The 20902-nt window shown below is 36.8% G+C and overlaps 1 protein-coding gene and 1 pseudogene across 1 annotated transcript in view; both read right to left on the bottom strand.

Annotated features, from left to right (window-relative positions):
- TFPI (tissue factor pathway inhibitor) overlaps nucleotides 1-20902 on the bottom strand; it is a 547151-nt gene that overhangs the window by 423703 nt on the left and 102546 nt on the right. The window lies entirely within an intron of this gene.
- LOC102725544 (small ribosomal subunit protein uS17 pseudogene) lies at nucleotides 383-861 on the bottom strand (annotated as a pseudogene).

Raw genomic sequence — 20902 nt, 5'->3', positions numbered from 1 at the left:
CATGATTGAATAGATACAATGTGGAGATTATTAATCAAGCTGTGATTTGGGACTAATTTATGTATAGCCAGTGGAATATGCTAGCTGGAAAAAAAGCCAACAGGACCACATTGAAATTTTAATTTACAGCTCTTATACTACATACATGCAGAGATTTACTTCCATACTACACCATACTTATATTATACCCCTCTATGCCTTCCAAATTGTGGAATACAATTAAATACCAAATACAGAAACCAATGTTGGTCAGAGAACGGAAGTTGGGGATGTCTTTTGGAAACTCTCAAATCTATTAGAAGTGTTTCATTTGGAAAACTTTTTTTTTTTTTAATTGGGAAAATGACTTTATTTTCTTGGGGGTATGGGCAGATGCCTAGTCTCAGAACTTCTAGAATCACTTCTTGGTGCCAGCATCCTTCATGACTTTGAGCCCAATAATGCACACAGTCTTGCTCAAGGGCCAGCACTTGCCCACTGTGGCAATCCTTGAAGCGATCTGAACATCCCTGAAGCAGGGGACAGGTGCACAGACATGATCTTGTGGTGATTCTCAAAGCAGTTGTACTTGCAGATATAGTGGAGGTAGTCTCCACGGATGACAGTGGTCTTCTGCGTCTTCATCTTGGTAACCACACCAGACAGAATCCACCCTCAGATGGAGACATTACCAGTAAAGGGGCATTTCTTGTCAATATGGGTGCCCTCCATGGCCTCCTTGAGCATCTTAAAGCCCAGACCAATGTTTTTGTAGTATGGCAGGAGCTTGTTCTTGCCAGTTTCTCTAAGCAGGACCCTCCTCTTATTTTGAAAGATGGTTGGCTGTTTTTGGTAGGCACACTCAGTCTCAATGTCCACCATCTTCCTGGCTGCCTAAAAAAAAAGCAGAAAACATTTTAACTATAAAAAAATACCATACAGTGTTTCCTTCCCCCGCCCCCAAGAATCACTGTATTATTTATTCATTGGATTTCTTTAAATTTAAAAAATTAACTTTGGTAAACTTTTAGTATTTTGTTAGTGGCAATAAACTTCAAGAAGTAATCTTTATATCCCTTGCTGTGGGCTATTGTGATTTTGGTATTAGTATCTGGAAACCTATTTTCACCCTTTTTAAAGGTGTTAAAAATAAATCTTCTTGTCAGGAAAAAAGCCTCGTGGTTAAATGAATTAAACTGTCCTCTGGGGCGCCTGGGTGGCTCAGTTGGTTAAGCGACTGCCTTCAGCTCAGGTCATGATCCTGGAGTCCCGGGATCGATTCCCGCATCGGGCTCCCTGTTCAGCAGGGAGTCTGCTTCTCCCTCTGACCCTCCTCCCTCTCATGCTCTCTGTCTCTCATTCTCTCTCTCTCAAATAAATAAATAAAATCTTAAATAAATAAATAAATAAATAAACTGTCCTCTGTACCTAGCAGGCACCATAAATAATCCATTCAGAGTTTGGGGAACTTCATTCCCACATACCTTATATTATCTAATGCACAGCTGATTTACTACATCACCCTGGGTTCTAAAAGACATGAAAGCTTCAAGGTCTGTGTCAATGCCAATCCTGTAAGAGATTCAGCAAAAGTTAGTTAGTTCAGGCATATTTTAACTAAGAGTTAGCAATTGTTCTTCATTATATTCAATATGCTAATGTATTTTTTGAGATAAAAACAAATGTGTCTTCTGTTTGGAAAAATCAGACTATAGTTCTATAATAAAAATTCCATAGAAAGAAGTATTACTTAAAATGACAACAACAAAGAGAAAACAAAACAAAAACTTGTAGCAAAATAAAATACCCACTGAAATCTTGTCTTCATAATTACAAGAAAGTCATATAAGAAAACTAAAGTACAAGTATTATTTTTAAAAATGACTCATTGAGGGAAGTATCAGTATTTATTTTTATTTTTTTTAAAGATTTTATTTATTTATTTGACAGAGAGAGACAGGGAGAGAGGGAACACAAACAGGGGGAGCAGCAGAGGGAGAGGGAGAAGCAGGCTTCCTGCAGAGCAGGGAGCCCGATGCGGGGCTCGATCCCAGGACCCTGGGATCATGACCTGAGCTGAAGGCAGATGCTTAACGACTGAGCCACCCAGGCACCCCTCAGTATTTATTTTTAGAACAACAGTGTAATAGTATTCTGAAAAGCAGGTAAAGATAAGTTTTGGAAAGTGAAACCAAAGTTCATGTAAGAAAAATGTAAGGAAATTCATAAACAGAAATGTTTTCAGAGTTCCAAATACCTGTGTTTTTTTACTACTCTAGAAAGTTGTATTGTTTTGTATGTACTTTTAAAATTTCCCTGACCTTCATGTGCTTTCCTCTTAATAGGTGTGTGAGGTGATTAGATAGAATAGTCATTATCACACCCATTTTTTAACTTAATTTTGATTTTATTATTTTTTTAATTGAGGTATAATTGACATAACATTATATTGGTTTCAGTAGTACAATGTAATGATTCGATACTGTACACATTGCAAAATGACCACCACAATAAGTCCAGTTAATATCCATCACCGTATATTTTTACAAATTTTTTTTCTCATGAGGAGAACATTCAAGATCTACTCTCTTAGTTACTTTCAAATATTTAACACAAATATTATTAACTACAGTCACCATGCTGTGCATTACATCCCCATGATTTATTCATTTTATAACTGGAAATTTGTACCTTTGACCCTTTTACCCATTTTGCTCACCCCCTACCCCACCTCAGGCAACCACCGATTTTTTCTGTTCTCTATATCCATGAGCTCAGTTTTGTTTTATTGTTTGTTTAAGATTCCACATATAAGTGAGATCATATGGTATTTCTCTTTTTCTGTCTGATTTATTTCACTTAGCATGATGCCTTCATGGTTCATCCATCTTGTCACAAATGGCAATATTTCATTCTTTTTTATGGCTGAATAATATTGCTGTGTGTGTGTGTGTGCGTCTGCATGCACACACACACGTGCCACATCCTTATACCACATCTTTGTCCTAAATTCATCCATTGATACACATTTAGATTGCGTCCATGTTTTGGCTATTATAAATAATGCTGCAGTGAACATGGGGGTACATCTATCTTACTGAGTTAGTGTTTCTGTTTTCTTTGGTAAATTTTATATTCTTCTGGAATTTTTGGATCATATGATAGTTCTATTTTTTTTGAGGAACCTCCATACTATTTTCCATAGTGGATGTACCAACTTAACATTTTTACCAATGGTGCACGAGAATTGCCTCTTCTGGGTGCCTGGGTGGCTCAGATGGTTAAGCGTCTGCCTTCGGCTCAGGTCATGATCCTGGGGTCCTGGGATTGAGCCCCACGTCGGGCTCCTGGCTCAGTGGGGAGCCTGCTTCTCCCTCTCCCTCTGCCTCTCCCCCTGCTCATGCGCTCTCTCTCTCTGTATCTCTCTGTCTCAAATGAATAAATAAAATCTTTAAAAAAAAAAAAAATTGCCTCTTCTTCACATCCTTACCAACACTTGTTATTTTCTTTTTACCTTTTTGTTAATAGCTATTCTAACAGGTGTGAGGTGATATCTCATTGTGGTTTTGACTTGCATTTTCCTGATGATTGGTGATGTTGAACATCTTTTCCTGTACTTGTTGACTATCTGTTTGGAAAAATGTCTGTTCCTAGGTTCTCTGCTCATTTTTTTAATCAGATTGGGTTTTTTTGCTATTGAGTTATATGAGTTCTTTATATATTTTGAATATTAACCTCTTATCAGATATATGATTTGAAAATATTTTCTCCCATTAAATAAGTTGCCTTTTCATTTTGTTGATGGTCTCCTTTTCCATGCAGAAGCTTTTGAGTGTCATGTAGTCTCACTTGTTCATTTTTGCTTTTATTGCCTTTACTTTTGGTGTCAACACACCTATCTTAAATGAGAGAAAACTAAGAAATTTGTCACTAAAAGATTGGGCCTGGAACTCAGATATTTTTATTCTAAAGCTAATATGCCTTACAGCTCAATGTGCTCTCAAAATTTTAGATACAGATATAATAGTATCAGACAACCTCAGTAACACTGAGGAAATTTAAACTTCCTCAGTCTGTGTTAATATATTCCTCACAAAATCTGTTTTATCTGGTTCTTCTTTCTTTTTTATCAACCCCAGAAGCATCTCTTATTTATGAAACCCTTCCTTGATACTGGGTGATACATAAATTTGTAAAACATAAAATATCATTAATGTTTTGAAATAATAGTTACTTATTTCCTGGTTGATTTACTTCATTAATTTTTCTTTTGGATATTAAGTTCGATGTTGCTAATGGTCATAATCTCATTACTTATCTCCTAGTTAAATCATGCACAAGTAAGTTGACACAGACCTTCAAAACATAGGGCATACCCAGAATCAGAAATGATATAGATTCATCAAATTTCAGAATTGACTTCGTATGAAGATGCTAACAATCTTATCTAAGTAAATAGCAAAAAGTGAGTTTTTTAAATGTATTAGTGATTTTAAGATAGGACTTTCAATTACATTCACACATATCAACCTAGATAGATGCTAAAATAAGTGTAGTTTGTTAAAGGTATGAGATTTTACTCATAACAATAACAATTTGCTCAATTCCATGCAGTTTAATAGGCATTGAAAAGATGTATATCAGTTCTTACTTTAAGAATGCTTACTTTATTTTTTTAAGATTTTATTTATTTATTTGTCAGAGAGAGAGAGAGCACAAGCAGGGAGTGAGAGCGGCAGGCAGAGAAGCAGGCTCCCTGCTGAGCAAGAAGCCTGATGTGGGGCTGGATCCCAGGACCCCGGGATCACAATCTGAGCCGAAGGCAGGCGCCCAACCAACTGAGCCACCCACGTGTCCCTAGAATGCTTACTTAAAAAAAAAACTGATTTAGTATTAACCTGTTGAACTTTTTTGTTTGTTTTTATATTCCCCAAGACCCAAACATTGTATTTCATTTGCAAGAGGGATGGGGATAGTAACATTTTTTGCTTACCTAAGTGCCCAACCACTTTATAAATTTTCATCATTTTTTATTACACTTATACATTCCAGTGATACCTGTCCCTCCTCCTTAAAAGTGTTTCTTAACGTATTATGGATCGACTTACCATAAAAGTCAAAAGTCTACATTGGGAAACCATTTCATTCTTTAGGTAGCTAAAGTAACATCACCACATTAAACTGGTTGGCTGCCTCAAATCCTGAACAAAATTGCAACAATACTGAGAATACATATAACATTTCTAGAAAGTGAGAGAGAAAGAAATCACCTTTCAGTATGTGAGCAATGAGCATTTATGTTTATTATTCACTTTCGTTGTTTTGCCATCTAATTGCCAATTTCCACAGGTAGAGGAGTTGGTGGGTAGGTACACAGGAATGCTTGTGAAGTGACAGCTGGCTGTTGCTAACTGCTCTGTGACAGTTAGCAGTTTCCCTGGAATTGACTGGAACTAATGCACAATGAATTTATCTTCTTAAGAAAATACGACATTCTGTCCTAGATAGATTTTAAAAACAAACAGGTGCTATCAGAAATATTTCCTCAAGGGGCGCCTGGGTGGCTCAGTTGGTTAAGCAACTGCCTTCAGCTCAGGTCATGATCCTGGAGTCCCGGGATCGAGTCCCACATGGGGCTCCCTGCTCGGTGGGGAGTCTGCTTCTCCCTCTGACCCTACCCCCTCTCATGCTCTCTGTCTGTCATTCTCTCTCTCTCAAATAAATAAATAAAATCTTAAAAAAAAATTAAAAAAAAAAGAAATATTTCTTCAGTTGAAAATATTATGCCTAAAGGATAGAAAAGATGAGGAAAAAAATAATGTGGTAATTTCTGTTACACTAAAATAACTTCCTGTTAGTCACAAATAATCATTCTTTTATTCTGGATAATCTATATTAAGTAAAAATTAAACAAGTAGTCCTTCATGTAGGAAGCATCCAAAAGTGATACATACTCATTTTTTGACTTCTTTGAATGGACTCTTTTTTAAAAGAAGTCAAGATTGTTGTCCTTTGGTACATAATTGGAAAAGTGTATCTTGAAAGAGGGAACTGAAATTCTTACAACCTAGACCTGGACAAGAGTGAGGGAAAGAACAATCAACTAACATTTACTGAGCATGGTGAGTACCACTAGATATTGGACATGGCTTAAATACAAATGTAAGCAAGATCAAAATGATACCTCAAAACCCAATCCACAAGAATGTCACAGTAAATGAACAAACAACTGCAATAAAATATAAACAAAGAATGTGCTGAGGAAGCAAAAAGGAATGATCAGTTAATTCTGTTAGTGTGGGTGTTGATGAATGTTTTACATTAGAGGTGATACAGAGCTGAGTCCTTTAGAACATTTGCCAGGATAAACAAAGAGGGAAGAGAATTGTGAGGAATGGTCATGGCATTTATAACAACATCACGAAGAGAGAGCAAATATCATTAAGAGAACTATTAGAAAAAACTTCTTTTTAGAAGTATTCATATGATCCACTGAGTCTGACTTCCTCAGATATTAAGGGTCATCCTTTTATCAGCACAAATAGGAATACTTAAGGTGGGATAATCATATTTATAGCCACTGGGATGAAAAGGATACTGTTTGCTAGAGATTTCCTAAAATGAATTGATGGCCCACCATAACGGTCCAAACAATAGTTCTGAGAGGCCTATCCACTCATTTGACATCAGACATCCATATCCATCCGCTAAAACCCAGTGTTAATTTGTTGCAAGTTAACTCTCAAGTTGCCCTTGACACACACTTCCTCTTTTGTCTGCCAAACACATCCTTATATACATAGGCCCAAACACACAAAATGAGGAAAAAGAGACCCATATCTAGAATGCTGCTTTCTTTGCTAATATCATCAGATCTAAGGTGGTTTGGTGTGAAATCTTTTTCCTTGGGACACCTTAATGGGTTTTCATAGGTCAAGCACTCAGAAACATCCCAATTAAAAGAGTCTTTTTGCTCGAAGTTTAAACAATCAACCTAATGGAGTTAGGCTCCTTCTTCTCATTTTACATGCCTAATCAGCCAAGGTGTCAGGTCTCATTAACACATTGAATAACCAGTTTCACCTCCTTGTGTGATCAGTCTTTAGAGAACACTACCTTTATTATCCCTTCATATGTGGAAAAGAGATTTGTAGTCAAATATTTTAACTCTAGATGAAACATCATTAAATAGATTCCTTTACCACAAAAATCTCAGGACCTTTATTGTACTAATATACTAGTACAAATTACTAATCTTTATGAGGGGATGACATATAGTAGACAGTGGTTTCCCCCTTTGGCAGGGAAAGTAAGTAGGCTAACTTTCCTTAGGAACAGACACTGGGAACAATTTCACTGTAGTCCTCTTAGCTTTCTTCCAATTCACACATCCACTGGCTTCACAGAAATTAGCACCAAATCACAGTCTGATTAACAATCTCCACACTGCATCTATTTGTCTTCAACTATGGATGGTAATAGTATATTTGATAAGTTGTTTTTAAGTACACTGAATAAAGGTAGAACAAAATTCATGTTCTCAGATTTTATAATAAATGGGCCCCTCCTAGGAAATGATCTCTATCCTCACACTGTTAAAGTCCCATTAGCTCAGCTCTGAGGCAAAAACAATAAATGTCCATTTTCTCATTCAATCGCATGAGGCTGACCTTCAATAAATATGATACCCGAGATTGATAGTTATTGCTGATAAAAATAAAAAGTAGTGGTGACTAATTTTTTCTGAGGGTGCATGCATGAGAGTTGACACTTGGAAAAAAAAGGAGCAGCATTGAATGAGATCCCCTTTTGTACATCTCTTCACCTGAAAACAAGCACCAGTCACTGCTGACTGGCATGGCTAAAATTTAGAGAGGGAATCCAGAGTGTTTCTAGCGGAGAAAATAGAGGACAGAGTTTTTAGGGTGACCACAACAGTTGGAAAGAAAAGGAAGAAATAAAGAAAAGGAGAGAAACAGAGAGAGAAGGTCCCATGTTCTGGATATAAACTCTGCCCAAATCTCTGACTGACCCCCTAAACTATGCATGTGTGGGCCAGTCTACCAGGAGCCCAGCCAAGCCAAAAAAAGCTGAACAGATTTCAGTGCTATTCATCAAAAGGAAGCAGGGTTAGAGATAGGGTTCAGCCAAGTTAACTGCCTGCTAGAAACAAAAACCAGCAAAAAAAAAAAAAAAAAAATCAATCATCTTCTGAGAAACAGAATAGACTCTCTTGTCTCTATCACATCCAATGTCTAAGGGTTCAGGATACAATTGAAAATTATTGAACACACAGAGAAACAGGAAAATGTGGCCAATACTCAACAAAATGGAAATTCTAGAATTAAAAATTATAATTACTGAAATATAAAAATTAATCAGAGGGCTTATGAGCGATCAGAAATGACAAACTATGGGTTGGTAAGTCTGACAATAGAGCAATAATATTGATTCAGTCTGAAGAATAAGGAGGAAAAAAAATTAGAAAATAATTAAAGTCTCAAGGACATGTCTAAGAGTATCAAGAGTTCTATTCTGCATGTCCCAGGAGAGAAAAGAAAGAAACTGGAACAGAAAAAGTATTTGAAAAAAATTATGGCCAAAATATTTCCGAATTTATTTTCAAAAATTGCGAATTGAAAAATCTTAGCAAACCAAAGGAAGATATATCTGAGAGGCTTTCCAGTTCCACAAGTAAAGAGCTTGGAAATCACCACTTTGTCCTAACAGTAAGTAAAAAGCAAGACTGAACATCAACAACTCCTCTTGAATCTTTAAGAGAGGAAAGGACACAGGGAAAAACACTGCCCCAAGATTAGAAAGAAAGATGCAAAGACAGGGGAGTCATGGCTCCCAAATAGACTGAAACAGGCACGCATGACCTGAAACTACCCAGGAAATGGTGCCAAGGTAAGAACACCCAAACTCTAAGTGATGAATGGCTGAAGGCCTAGCATGGGCAACTCTGAAAGTTGAAAAACTCAAGAGGACCAGTCAAAGGGAGGACTCCGTCAAAAGGAGGACCCCACAATCCTATTAGATTCACCCCCAGCTGCTCAACCAATTCCCACAGTAAATATCAGAGAATAATCCGCTCCTGTTTCCAGCTGGGGCAGAGAACACAATCATTTTGAAATACATCAGAGCACTCTCGTTCTTAAGAAAGCCTGCCCTCAGGGGAAACTAGTTAACCAGAGCCTAATATTTGGTGCATGATCCTAGCTTAACTGACCTGGGGAAGGGTAATGTGTTCATAAACAGTGGCATACTCTCCTGTCATTAAAGTTAAGTAGCAAGTGAATAAAAATTCAAATAGAAAGATGATCTTAAAAAAATAAATTGGAGGCACCTGAGTGGCTCAAGTCGGTTAAGTGTGTCTCACTCTTGATTTCAGCTTCTGTGGTGATCTCAGAGTTGTGAGATCCCAGCATGGAGCCTACTTAAGATTCTCTTCCTCTCTCTGCCCCCACCCCTTGCTCTTGTGCACACGCACGTGTGATCTCTCTCTCTCTCAAACAATAAAAAATTAAAAATAAATTGAAAAAGCAAGTTAAAATATTATTTCATTTTTATGAAAAAAAGTGCCAAATGAGTGTATATGTAAAAAGTTTAGAAAATTATAGTGCTTTCAATTGCTTATCTCTAAGCAATAAGATTATGGGCTTATTTTGTTTTTAAAAAGATCTTTTTTAAATTTTTTTTTTAGGGGGGAGGGGCAGAGAGAGAATCTTAAGCAGGCTCCATCTCACAACTCTGAGATCGTGACCTGAGCCAAAATGAACAGTTGGACATCTAGCCGACTGAACCAACCAGGCGCCCCTTTATTTCCTATTTTTAATGAATCATTATTAATGTACTTATTTTATAAGAGAAATAAGTGAAACAAAATAATTGTTCTTTTTTTAAAAACAAACTATAAGCCTGTGACGGTATATTGAGTTTACAGATTAATCCAGGGAAAAACTCCTAAAAAATCCTACTTCAAACAATTAACATCTGATATGCCCTGGCCCAAGTAATTAAAAGTATTTTTCTAATAATTAAGCTTAGTTCAATCTAGGCTTTCGATTATCCATTTGGAAGCATGCATAATTAGGAATTGATTAGATATATGTAATATACATATAAGTACATATGATATGTAATAGATGTATTCTATGAATCATATATTGTTTATATATACAACATAACATATGCATGCATATACATATCTTTGCATGTGTGTAATTTACCAAAAATTTCAACAAATAATGATATTTAAATCTGCTTGTAAAAACACTGTAGGTCAGAAATTAGATTATTTCCTTATTTATAATTTCAAACACTCCTGCCAGCCCTATGTAGAAGTAAATAAACTTATTCTTGGTTCACTGATTTCCCTCAAAGTGAAACAACTACTATTGTTTCATGGCTCAGAACAAGGTTACTCATGGGAAACTCCATGTAATCAGCTAGTAAGTAGCACTTACTCTGAATTAGAGCCTAGGGAATTAATTAGTGACCAATCAAGTAAATTTTACTGTACTCAAATTGCCAGGATTGATTTGTTCTAATTTAATACATGAATACATCAACACCTCCTCAAACAGAGCTCTAGAGCCAGCAGTTCATTATTAGGTATTATGTAGAATCATCACCAACCCTCAAAACAACAGGAAATGGCCTCTTCAGAAATGACTGCTAACAAGATTCCCATTGTGTCTGCAAGACAGACTTGATGGTTGCTCATTTCCATTCTGGTCTCAGCTATGAAAACAAAAGCAACAGTGTAAGAAAATATTCTTTCTCCATTAATACTTTTAATAGATAGTCATGAACAGAATGTTGGTAGAAATATGAACTTTAAAGGTGCTTCTGGGAAGGGCTCAGAAAAAAATTAGGAAAAAATGTCATTTGAAACTGGAGGAAAGGTGATCTTTGTTATATAGTCACAGACAACCTGGCTGAATGTGCCTTACCATTGTGTAGAAAGCAGAACTTGTAGGTGATGAACTTAGATATTTAGCTGAGGGGAATTCAAGGAACATGTTGAAGGTGTGGCCTAGATTCTTCTTGTTGCAAATAGTAAAATATAAGAACAAGATAAATTGAGAAATGAAATGTTAAGCAAAAAGGAACCAGCTTTTGATAATTTGGAAAATTCTCAGCCTATCCAAATTACAGAAGACACTAATATTAAATTCACTGCTAGGAAAGTATGCTCCCGAGAGAAGACCAAGCATGTGGCTGGACAAGCATTTAATGAAGAAATTAGATATGTGACTCTATACATCCATTCAACCATCTCAACAAAAGCTAGGAATCATGATGGGATAATCCAAGAGGGATCTGTGGAGGATAGAGATGGGATAATTTAAGAAATATCTGTGGAAGACCTTTTTGTCTAATGCCATGAATCCCCATGACATATACAGAAGACCCATAAGGTTTCAGAGAATGTTGTGTCAGTAAAAATACTTCCAGCTTGGACTGAAAGGGACAGGGACAAGACAAAATGAAAGGAGAGAATGTGGATGGACTTCCAAAATTCTATAGTAGGAAACAGTCTGATATTGCTACTCAGGTACAAACATGTTGGGAATGGCCAGCAGTCCCTGTACTGAGGGATGAAAGATTACTCCAAACTTTGCTGTAAAGGAGAGAAGGCAAGGGGGTCAACGCTCAGAGATGAAGACCCTTTGCTCTTCTTTGCTCTCACTTTTATTGGTCCTTCAGGATAATCACACATCCTATCACTGTTTCTCAAGCACGTGATGTGTGACAAGGGGTCTTACTGGAACTAGGACGATCTGTTTATGGGAAAGATATGATATGCTAATCTGCATGTTCTACGAGTTTTGCTAAACATAGCCTAAGGGACAATGCACACATCTCTTAGATCACAGGGTGACTGTTTGGGCTAAGAGAGCTTTGGGGAAGGCAACTCCTGGCGGCATTCCTACGGCAGAGTGGTCACGCGGGCCTTGGCATTCCAAAGGCCTAAGCCCTTCTCCAAAACCTTCCCTGCCCTCAGTGGCCTCTGTGTTACATTTTAGCTAGCCAGGTATTATGGCTGATATCGTGCTCTACATTAAACCCCAACACAAACATGTACTATCCTTCAAGAAAAATGAAGAATGACATAGAAGAATGAGCCACAGGCGAAGAATGACACAGAAGAATGAGCCACAGGCATAGGGGCCCACAGAGACATGAGCACAAAGGCCTGTAGAGCTACAATTCCAAAGCAAAGATCAGAAGCATGTGTACAGATACAGAAGTTGGAGGCACAGACACACAAGAAGTAGAGACCTACTGAGCCACCAGAGGCTTATGAAGCCACTCTGGGGACAGAGACTGTGGAGCAGTCTGAGTGCAAAGGGCTGTGGAGCTGTAGTAGATCTAGACAACAGAGCTGGGGGCCCAGAGGGCAGACCTCTGAACCACAAGGCATTATTCCCAGTCCTAGACATCTAATAGACTTTGGCTGCTGGGTTTTGGATTTGCTTGGGACCAGTGATGCCTTTATTCCTTCTATGTTCTCCATTTTGGAATAGTAATGTTTATAACTGTTATCACATCCCTATCCCATCATTGTATCTTAGAAGTAGATAGCTTGTTTTCTAGGTCCACAGATGGAGAGGACTTCTGCTCCAGGATGAATCCTATCCAGTGTGTCACTCATACTTGATTTTGATGATATAGAGGATGACATTTGGGACTTTTGAACTGATGATATTTAAATGAGATTTTGGACTTAGAGTTAATGCCGTATTATGTTGAAACTTTGGGGAATGTTGGGATAGAATGGATGTATTTTGTATAATGTAAATTTGGGAGGCCTAGAGGGTGGACTGTAATAGATGAGTGGTGACTCCAAAAGGTATTTTCACATCCTTATCCCGAGACCCTATAAATGTTACTTCATTGGAAAAGGGATCTTTGCAGATGTAATTAAATTAAGGATCTTGGGTAAAAAACTCATCTAGATTATCTGAATGAGCCTTAAATCCAATAACAAGTATCCATACAAGTGATGCACTAAGGAGGAAACAGTGTGACCATTGAAACTGGGATTGAAGAGATGTAGCCACAAGTCAGGGAGCACCTGGAGCCACCAGGTGGAAGAAGCAAAGAATAGATTCCTCTCCTAGAGCATTCGGAGTTCATGTAACTTTGTTGACATCTTGATTTGACTCCAGATTGAGAGAATAAATTTCTGTTATTTTAAGCCACCAAGTTTGTGATAATTTATTGCAGCAGCCCTAGGAAACTAATATAATACTGTAGTCCTTGACTGGGAACTAGGGGAAAGGAAGTCTCCTTTTTTTGGTCATGCACTCCATAGAAGTGGGGCTTCTATCATGCTGAGTGCAGGAGTTGGTGGGGGCACAGATCATACTTGTGTCTGTGGTGGACCCAAGTGCCACATACTCTTACTGCTCTTACTGAATTTTTGTAGAGTCTCTTGAATAAATGTTTCTTTTTTGTTGTTGTATGTCCTTAGGACAATTTCCAGATACTTTAAATGGTTGGTGGGGTTTTTTTAAAAATAATTTTCACCAATTGTGGTTGTTTTGTTGAGGATCTGCTCTGCAAAGCTCCTCACACTGGCATTCCAGAGGTGGATCTCCCTAAGCTTTGTGTTCATTTCTCCCTAATACAGACTAAAACAACACAAGTAAGTGAAATAGAGATGTTCAGTTAAAATAATCATATACTTTGTCAGTACATGGTCTTATTTACTCACATATATTTTAAAAAATTAAATGCAACGCTAGTGTGTTTAGTTGAAAATATGTAATTTTCTTTTCAAACTCATCTGGCAAGAACATAAAAATGCAATTTGCTTAAAATGAAGTCATTTTCAGCAGCCTTTTCAAGTATTTTTTTATTCCCAATGGTATATTCAAAAATAGTGTGATCCTGCTCTCACAATCTTCCAAACTAGAGCCCTCATATTCTTTGAGTATAGGCAAAACTTGTTGTGGTTTTTTGGGTTTTTTTGTTTTTTTCATAAAAAATAATCTTAGTTCTGTCTTTTTATAGTTTTTATAAGCATAGAATCTGGGATAATATTCCATCAGGGCTAAAATATGTCAGGCTTTAAAATTTTTATAATCCCAATTAAAAAGATAAAAAAATCTATATTGCCATCTGCTTGATTTTATCTAAATAATGCACATATCTTTTCAATCAGCCACCCAGAATTCTTGCATTTTAGGAACTCTTAGGAGTGTTAATATTTTATTGTCTTTTTCCAAGTCCTGCCCAGAGTGCTATAGAAATGATTGATATTCCAGAGAACTATTCTGAGGTATGTTATTTATCTAGTTCCTCAAAAATCAGAACTCTGCTTTGAGATCAACTCAGATCCTGAAAAATTACAAGCATAAAATATATATTACTTACAAAAATGTTAGACATATTCTATTTTTACTAATGCCAATGATAAGAAACAAACACCTAGTGAATGTCTTTACATTTTTGGTAATATGCATTCAAAAAAATTACATCATACAATGTTTCTTTTTCATTGCTATAACACCTCATCATCATGTAATAGTAAATTTCTGTAGATTCCCAGAAAGTAAGTGGTTCATGAGCCTTCTTAATCACACTCCTCAGTATTTAATTACATCATAGAGCTGTTAAGATTTATTAATAGCTGAAATTCATTTTGAATTTGAAGAGTGTCAACAGTCTGATCATTATTAATTTATATGGAGAAATGCAAGACACTATAAACAAAAATTGAACTCTTTCCAAGACCAGGTGCATTTTAAAAATGTAAATACAGAAATGCAGATAAAGTCTATGTTATAAAAATTGTTTTTATAAAATAATGATTTATTACTTAAAAATAAATTAGAATAATTAGTAGGTATATATTTGTTCAATACAAGACTCAATGTATAAATTTTGGGCATTCTTATGTTTTGGTGATTTACATAAAGGAATAGCTTCAGAATCAACATTTCTTCTTTGTGTAATAAATTCTAACAATCTATATCGCAAACACTCGAGAAAAATAAGCAAATGAGTAGTTGTGCCATGCTATTCATTTTGACATTTTTTTAGAAAATGTATTTATTCTGTTTATTAAAAGAAATAAAATAACACATTAACACTAAATCAAAAATTTGAGACATTAATCATTCTGGCCTCTGAGAATCCAATTTTGAACTAAATCTTCAGTTGAATGATGAAGAGCTTTGACCTCATGACCTATGACTGAGACTGTGATAGATATACCAATATATAAAAAATCCAAGTGTATGCAGAAGTGTATCACACATGATCAGTATTACATGTTTTCATGCAAGTATATGTATGTGTGTATTTACTTTCTATGTTGATAAATAACCCAAGTTCAAGATTACTTTTTCCTTCACTAATCAAAAATTCTCAAACATATGCTTCTTAGAAGTCTGTATTATAACCAAACACTAATAATGCTAAAAAAATACATCTGGAGATTAACAAGAATTTGGGTCAAAATTTTAGTTAGTATTACAATAATTAATACAGAAGTGAAGGTTTCATTTATGGGAAGAAAAGGCAGTTATTGGGCATATAATGCATAACAACAGATGTAAAGTATTAGAAAATGCTACTGTACTATATCCATATTTACAGGGATTTCATTTTATTAAACTCAACTGAAGGCTTAGCTATTGTTCACCTATAGGCTTTGTCTTTAGATTGGTTTTGGAATTAATGTATATTCTGATCAATATAAATGGATGTGAAATAATGTTTTCATAGTATTTAGTCAGAGTATTATAGTCACAAATGCTGAATGAATGTTAAATAGAGGTAATTGGCATAAATTTCAACTGTGAATTCTATATAAGTAAGGTCAGTTCTAACAAAATTCATCTCTGAACAATGAAACTTAGTAAGAGATAGAAAAGTCATATAACTTGAGGGGCAACTTAGATTTTTTAGGGGAGTGGTATTCTCACACGATGTCTTTCTAACTTAATTTTGTGTGCATGATTGTGTATAGTAATGTGTATGCACATGAAAATTTGAGAATCACCAAACTACTAGAGTAAAAGAAAAAACAAGTGCAAGTCTCTATCCAGGTACCAGAACTTCCAAATGATCCTACCTTTAAGATAACTATTTAATCCATAATGGATAATGGAAGGAAACTATGTAGATGATTAGAATAGGGTTCCTACTAGCTTGACTTTAATATCCAACCTCTGTATCATGCAGATGCCAGAGCTTAAATAGCTCTCATGTTTCTAGAGTAAGTACGGAATGGGTACTGAATTCCCAGAGCTTGGGCTTTCTCAATGGATTTACTCTGTTATGATGTCTTAATAATTATTCCTCTTTCATCTTCATGAATGTTAGTACATTTTTTAGAGCCACCACTCTGATGTTCCTTGAACATACAAGGCTTTTTTTTTTCCTTATTATGTTCAGTTAGCCAACATTTTTTTTTTTTTTTTACACGTAGCCTGAGAGGATTTTATTATGACGTGGGGAAGTTAAGAAACTTATTCTGCTGTTGGCTGCAGCCTTCAGCTTTGTGAGGGACCTGTGAGGAGCCCTTTCTCCCACTTCACAAGTGAGGGGGGTGGTTGTTGGACTGGCCTTGGTCTCTCAGAGGCCGGGGCTGGAAGGTGAGCCTGCTCTTACAATTCCTCATCTGCCTCCCTGGCTTAGTCGGAGCACCCGCCTCACCACCTTCCTAACAAGGACCCGGGCTGGGAGAAATGCATCCCCTGAGGGGGATTAAAACCCCTAAGGGACTCTTGTGGGAATCTGAGAGCTGACACAGTAAGAGAGACCTGGGACCAGGCCCCCAGTATCTGTATGCCCACGGGGACCGGGCTGACTTCATCTTTTGAGCTTCCTCAGTTCCAGGGAGCCCTGCTTATTCCTGTTTCTGTGCAGCTAACCCAGGGTGACATAGGACAAATTAGTCAGGCCCTGGCTCCAATGAACTAAGTTTCTGGGGTCAGAATTCCTCTGTGACAGGAGCCTGGAATTCCTGACACGTCCAGAGAAAACTGCTCTCAGAGCACTTCGTCTGGCCCAGGTAGGCAGTGGCTCATTAGTTTTCGATGCAGTGTTCAACGATTCATTGGTTGTGTATAACACCCAGTGCTCATCACAGCACGTGCCCTCCTTACTGCCCATCACAAGGCTTTTTTCACTTCATGGACTTGCTGTTTCCTCCTCCTCCTGAAATATTCTTATCCATTAATCTACATAGTTCAATTTTTCTTCTTCAGCTCAAATATTATCAAAAGACCTCCCAATACCAGTCTATATATAATAGCCCTCCCCCCGCACTACCTATTTACATTCTTCATTTTATTTTCTCATAGCACTTGTTATAATCTGATGTTTACTTTTTAGTTTATAGTTTATATCTCATACTATAATTTAAGCTCCATGTGTTCATGGATTGGCTACTTGTTTGCTGCACATTCCCAGACCATAGTAAGTTGCCAGGGCCATAGTCAATTTTCCATAAATAATTGCAGGATGAAAGAATAAAAGAACAAATTAAAAATTGAATGTGAATTAAACAAGACAAAGTATTATAATCTACAGTAAGTTAAGTGCATGCATTGCAACTCTACTCCCATGCATTCTCATGTGTGTTTGTGTACATGATCCTTATTGCATAGTTCATTTGAGAGCATGAAACATTTGACTCACACCCTCAAATTCTTGTGTATTAGTCTTTTTAGTGTCAAAGAACCATTACATACCACTATATAAAGAACAAAACAATAGAGAAAATTAATGAATCTAAAAACTTTCTTTGAAAAGATAAAATTGACAAATTTCTAGTCAGGCTAATAAAAAAAAAAAAGGAAAGAAGACACAAATTACAATATCAGATAACAAAGGATGGTTATGAGTACCAAGTACATAGACATTAAAAACATAGTTAAGAAGTACTACAAATAATTCTATGACTACAAATTCGATAACTTAGATGAAAGGGGCCAAATCTTTAGAAGATACAAACTAGCAAATATACACAAAGTTAACTAAAAATCATAACATTTTATTAAATTTACATGTAATATGGACCTTCTGAGTTTCACAACTGATCATTAAAATCTGTCTATAAGGGTGGGATGAATAAATCTTGTTACAAATTGGATGCAACCTTCAAGTATATGTTATGTTTTTAGGCATGAAACTGACAGAAGTAGGAAGCAGAAATTATTTCCAGTGCTGGAAAAAACTAATGCTTAAAACAGTTTCTCATACAGACCTACCTAAGTGGCTAAAATTTCACCCTTAGATGTACATTTTGTGAATGTGCTAAAACATGAGCATTTCCAGGAGATACAACTATGCAGTAATTGGTACTTGGAGAGAGAACACATTAGCCATTTCCAGTCAGTACTAATGTGGTGTAGATTAGGTTATCAGATTTTGGAAGAGGAATGAGACAGAGGATATGATTTTTGGCAAAGATGAATTAAGTAAAATAAATACAAAAGCAAAAATATGTATAGTAATTCTTCAAGTAAATTCTTTCAATGGACATTATTGCCTTCAGTCCTCCATATTTAGCTCCTACAAACATTGCATTTTGATATTGACTAATATTTTTCGAATGTACTTTTCCCTTCAGCTCACTGAATGATTTACAAACCCTTTTAAGAAGCACGGCCTCTCACCCTTCCATGTATTTGCACAAGATATCCTGAAATGACCTTTTACCACTTCACCAAACTAAATTGACTCCATTCAGGTATCTCCTGAAGCTTTTTGGGTTCATTTCTTCTAAACATGGCATCCTATGATTGCTTCTAGAACGCTATTTATCATATAGAATACAAATTAATTGGATTGAGAAACCTTTGTGATTAGGGACTATATTTTGTTTTGTTTTGTTTTCATGTTAAGACCAGATCACCAAATCCGGGATCTGAAAAAAGACGGAGCTCAAAAATGTTTGTCAAAGGAAGAGTGAATGATTTGAGAGGGCATGAACTTTAAAAACAAGATGTGGATATTTTCTATTTCAGGGGAAAATGGTTTGTAATAGAAAAGACAAATAGGTCTGTCATCAGAGCACACTGACAGCTAGTAAGACTAGTTTCTGCTAAAATATAAAGGCACACAGCTTCATGGATAGCATGGCCCTAACCTTGAGCTTAACATTGATTAGAAATGGAAAAACCACACACGAGAGTAAAATAGTTCAGAAGAGAGGAGAGAGCTTCCAGAACTAAAGCCATGAAGGCTTTCAGAGGGCAAAGTAGAAGACATATAGGTGGGGGGAAATTTGAAGAGCTAAGACAGAGACTTCATTCTTCATCCAGAGACTGGCAAAGGCAGGATCTAAGAGTTTTGAGGAATCTACAAGGTAGAAATTCATCAATTCCAGAGCCAAAAAAAAAAAAAAGAAAGAAAGAAAAGAATGAGGTGGTGGAAATGGTTGGGAGGGAAAAAGGATAAATATCACAATAGAAATCTAAGCACATTCTGGAGAAGAATGAAGATCCCATAAATCTTGGCATAACTTTCATGAAATCCTCTTTTGGACTGAAGGATGATCAGTTTTATCAGTTATCAACATAAGATTGTGTTAAACTGATTGACAACATGAAAAGAACTAAAACATTCTAGGGGTGCCTGGTTGGCTCAGTGGTTAAGTGTCTGCCTTCGGCTCAGATCATGGTCCCAGGGTCCTGGGATCGAGCCCCGCATCGGGCTCCCTCCTCAGTGGGAAGCCTGCTTCTCCCTCTCCCACTCCCCCTGCTTGTGTTCCCTCTCTCGCTGTCTCTCTCTCTGTCAAATAAATAAAATCTTAAAAAAAAAAATTAAAAAAAAAAATTCTCAAATAACATTGAGGGAGGGAGCATAGAGAGATCCTAGGCCCAATTCACTATTAAGAAAAGTCCAGGAATATCAATGATTATCATTAGTTTCCAATTACCAAGTAATAATTTATGTGTTTCAGAGAAGTAAGAATTAGGGTATTTTAGAAGGTGCTCCCCTTTCTATCGAACAGCCAAAAGGAGTGAAATAACTGCATGCAAGCTAAATACTTAAGTGATGCTGGAGAAAAGAAGGAATGAAAAAAAAGCTTACCTGGGATTGAGACTTGGCTTAGGGACTTAAACAAACAGAAATGTATCATGAATAATGAATAAATAACTGAAAGAATGAAAAATGAACATGCATTAAATGTCATTTTGTCGCCAGACTTCACGTCAGACATTTTCCCAAGTATAATCTCAGTTACTCCTCTCAAAAATTGTATAGACTAAGAATTTTGTAGGTAAGATCATTCAAGCTCAAAGAATGACTTGGCTAAGATCATCTAGTCAGGCACTGACAAATCTGTGTCGGAAAGCCAGATCTGATTACAAGCGTTATTCTGTTCCCTCCATTCCTTCCTGCCTCTTCCCTCCCGTTGTGCTCTACTGAAGGGCAAATGGGTATTTGAAATCTCTGAGACGGTGGAGAGAAAAGTAACGAAGAGTAATTTTACTTGCATCTCAATTTAGCTAGGAGCAAAATCTCAATCAAAAATGTCATCAGAGGGACGCCTGGGTGGCTCAGTCAGTTAAGTGGCTGCCTTCGGCTCAGGTCATGATTCCAGAGTCCTGGGATCGAGCCCCACATCGGGCCCCTTGCTCAGCAGGGAGCCTGCTTCTCCCTCTCCCTCTACCTGCTGCTCTCTCTCTCTCTATGTCAAATAAATAAATAAATAAAATCTTAAAAAAAAAAAAAAAGTAGAGATTTTCTTCTTAAAAAAAAAGAAAATGTGGGCGCCTGGGTGGCTCAGTTGGTTAAGCAACTGCCTTCGGCTCAGGTCATGATCCTGGAGTCCCGGGATCGAGTCCCGCATCGGGCTCCCTGCTCGGCGGGGAGTCTGCTTCTCCCTCTGACCCTCTTCCCTCTCATGCTCTCTGTCTCTCATTCTCTCTGTCTCAAATAAATA

Source organism: Leptonychotes weddellii, chromosome 3 (assembly GCF_054177405.1).
Source record: "Leptonychotes weddellii isolate Sample4059 chromosome 3, ASM5417740v2, whole genome shotgun sequence".
Classification (NCBI taxonomy): domain Eukaryota; kingdom Metazoa; phylum Chordata; class Mammalia; order Carnivora; family Phocidae; genus Leptonychotes; species Leptonychotes weddellii.
The sequence above is the reverse complement of the archived record's forward strand: the minus strand, read 5'-3'. Positions and strand labels throughout refer to the sequence as shown.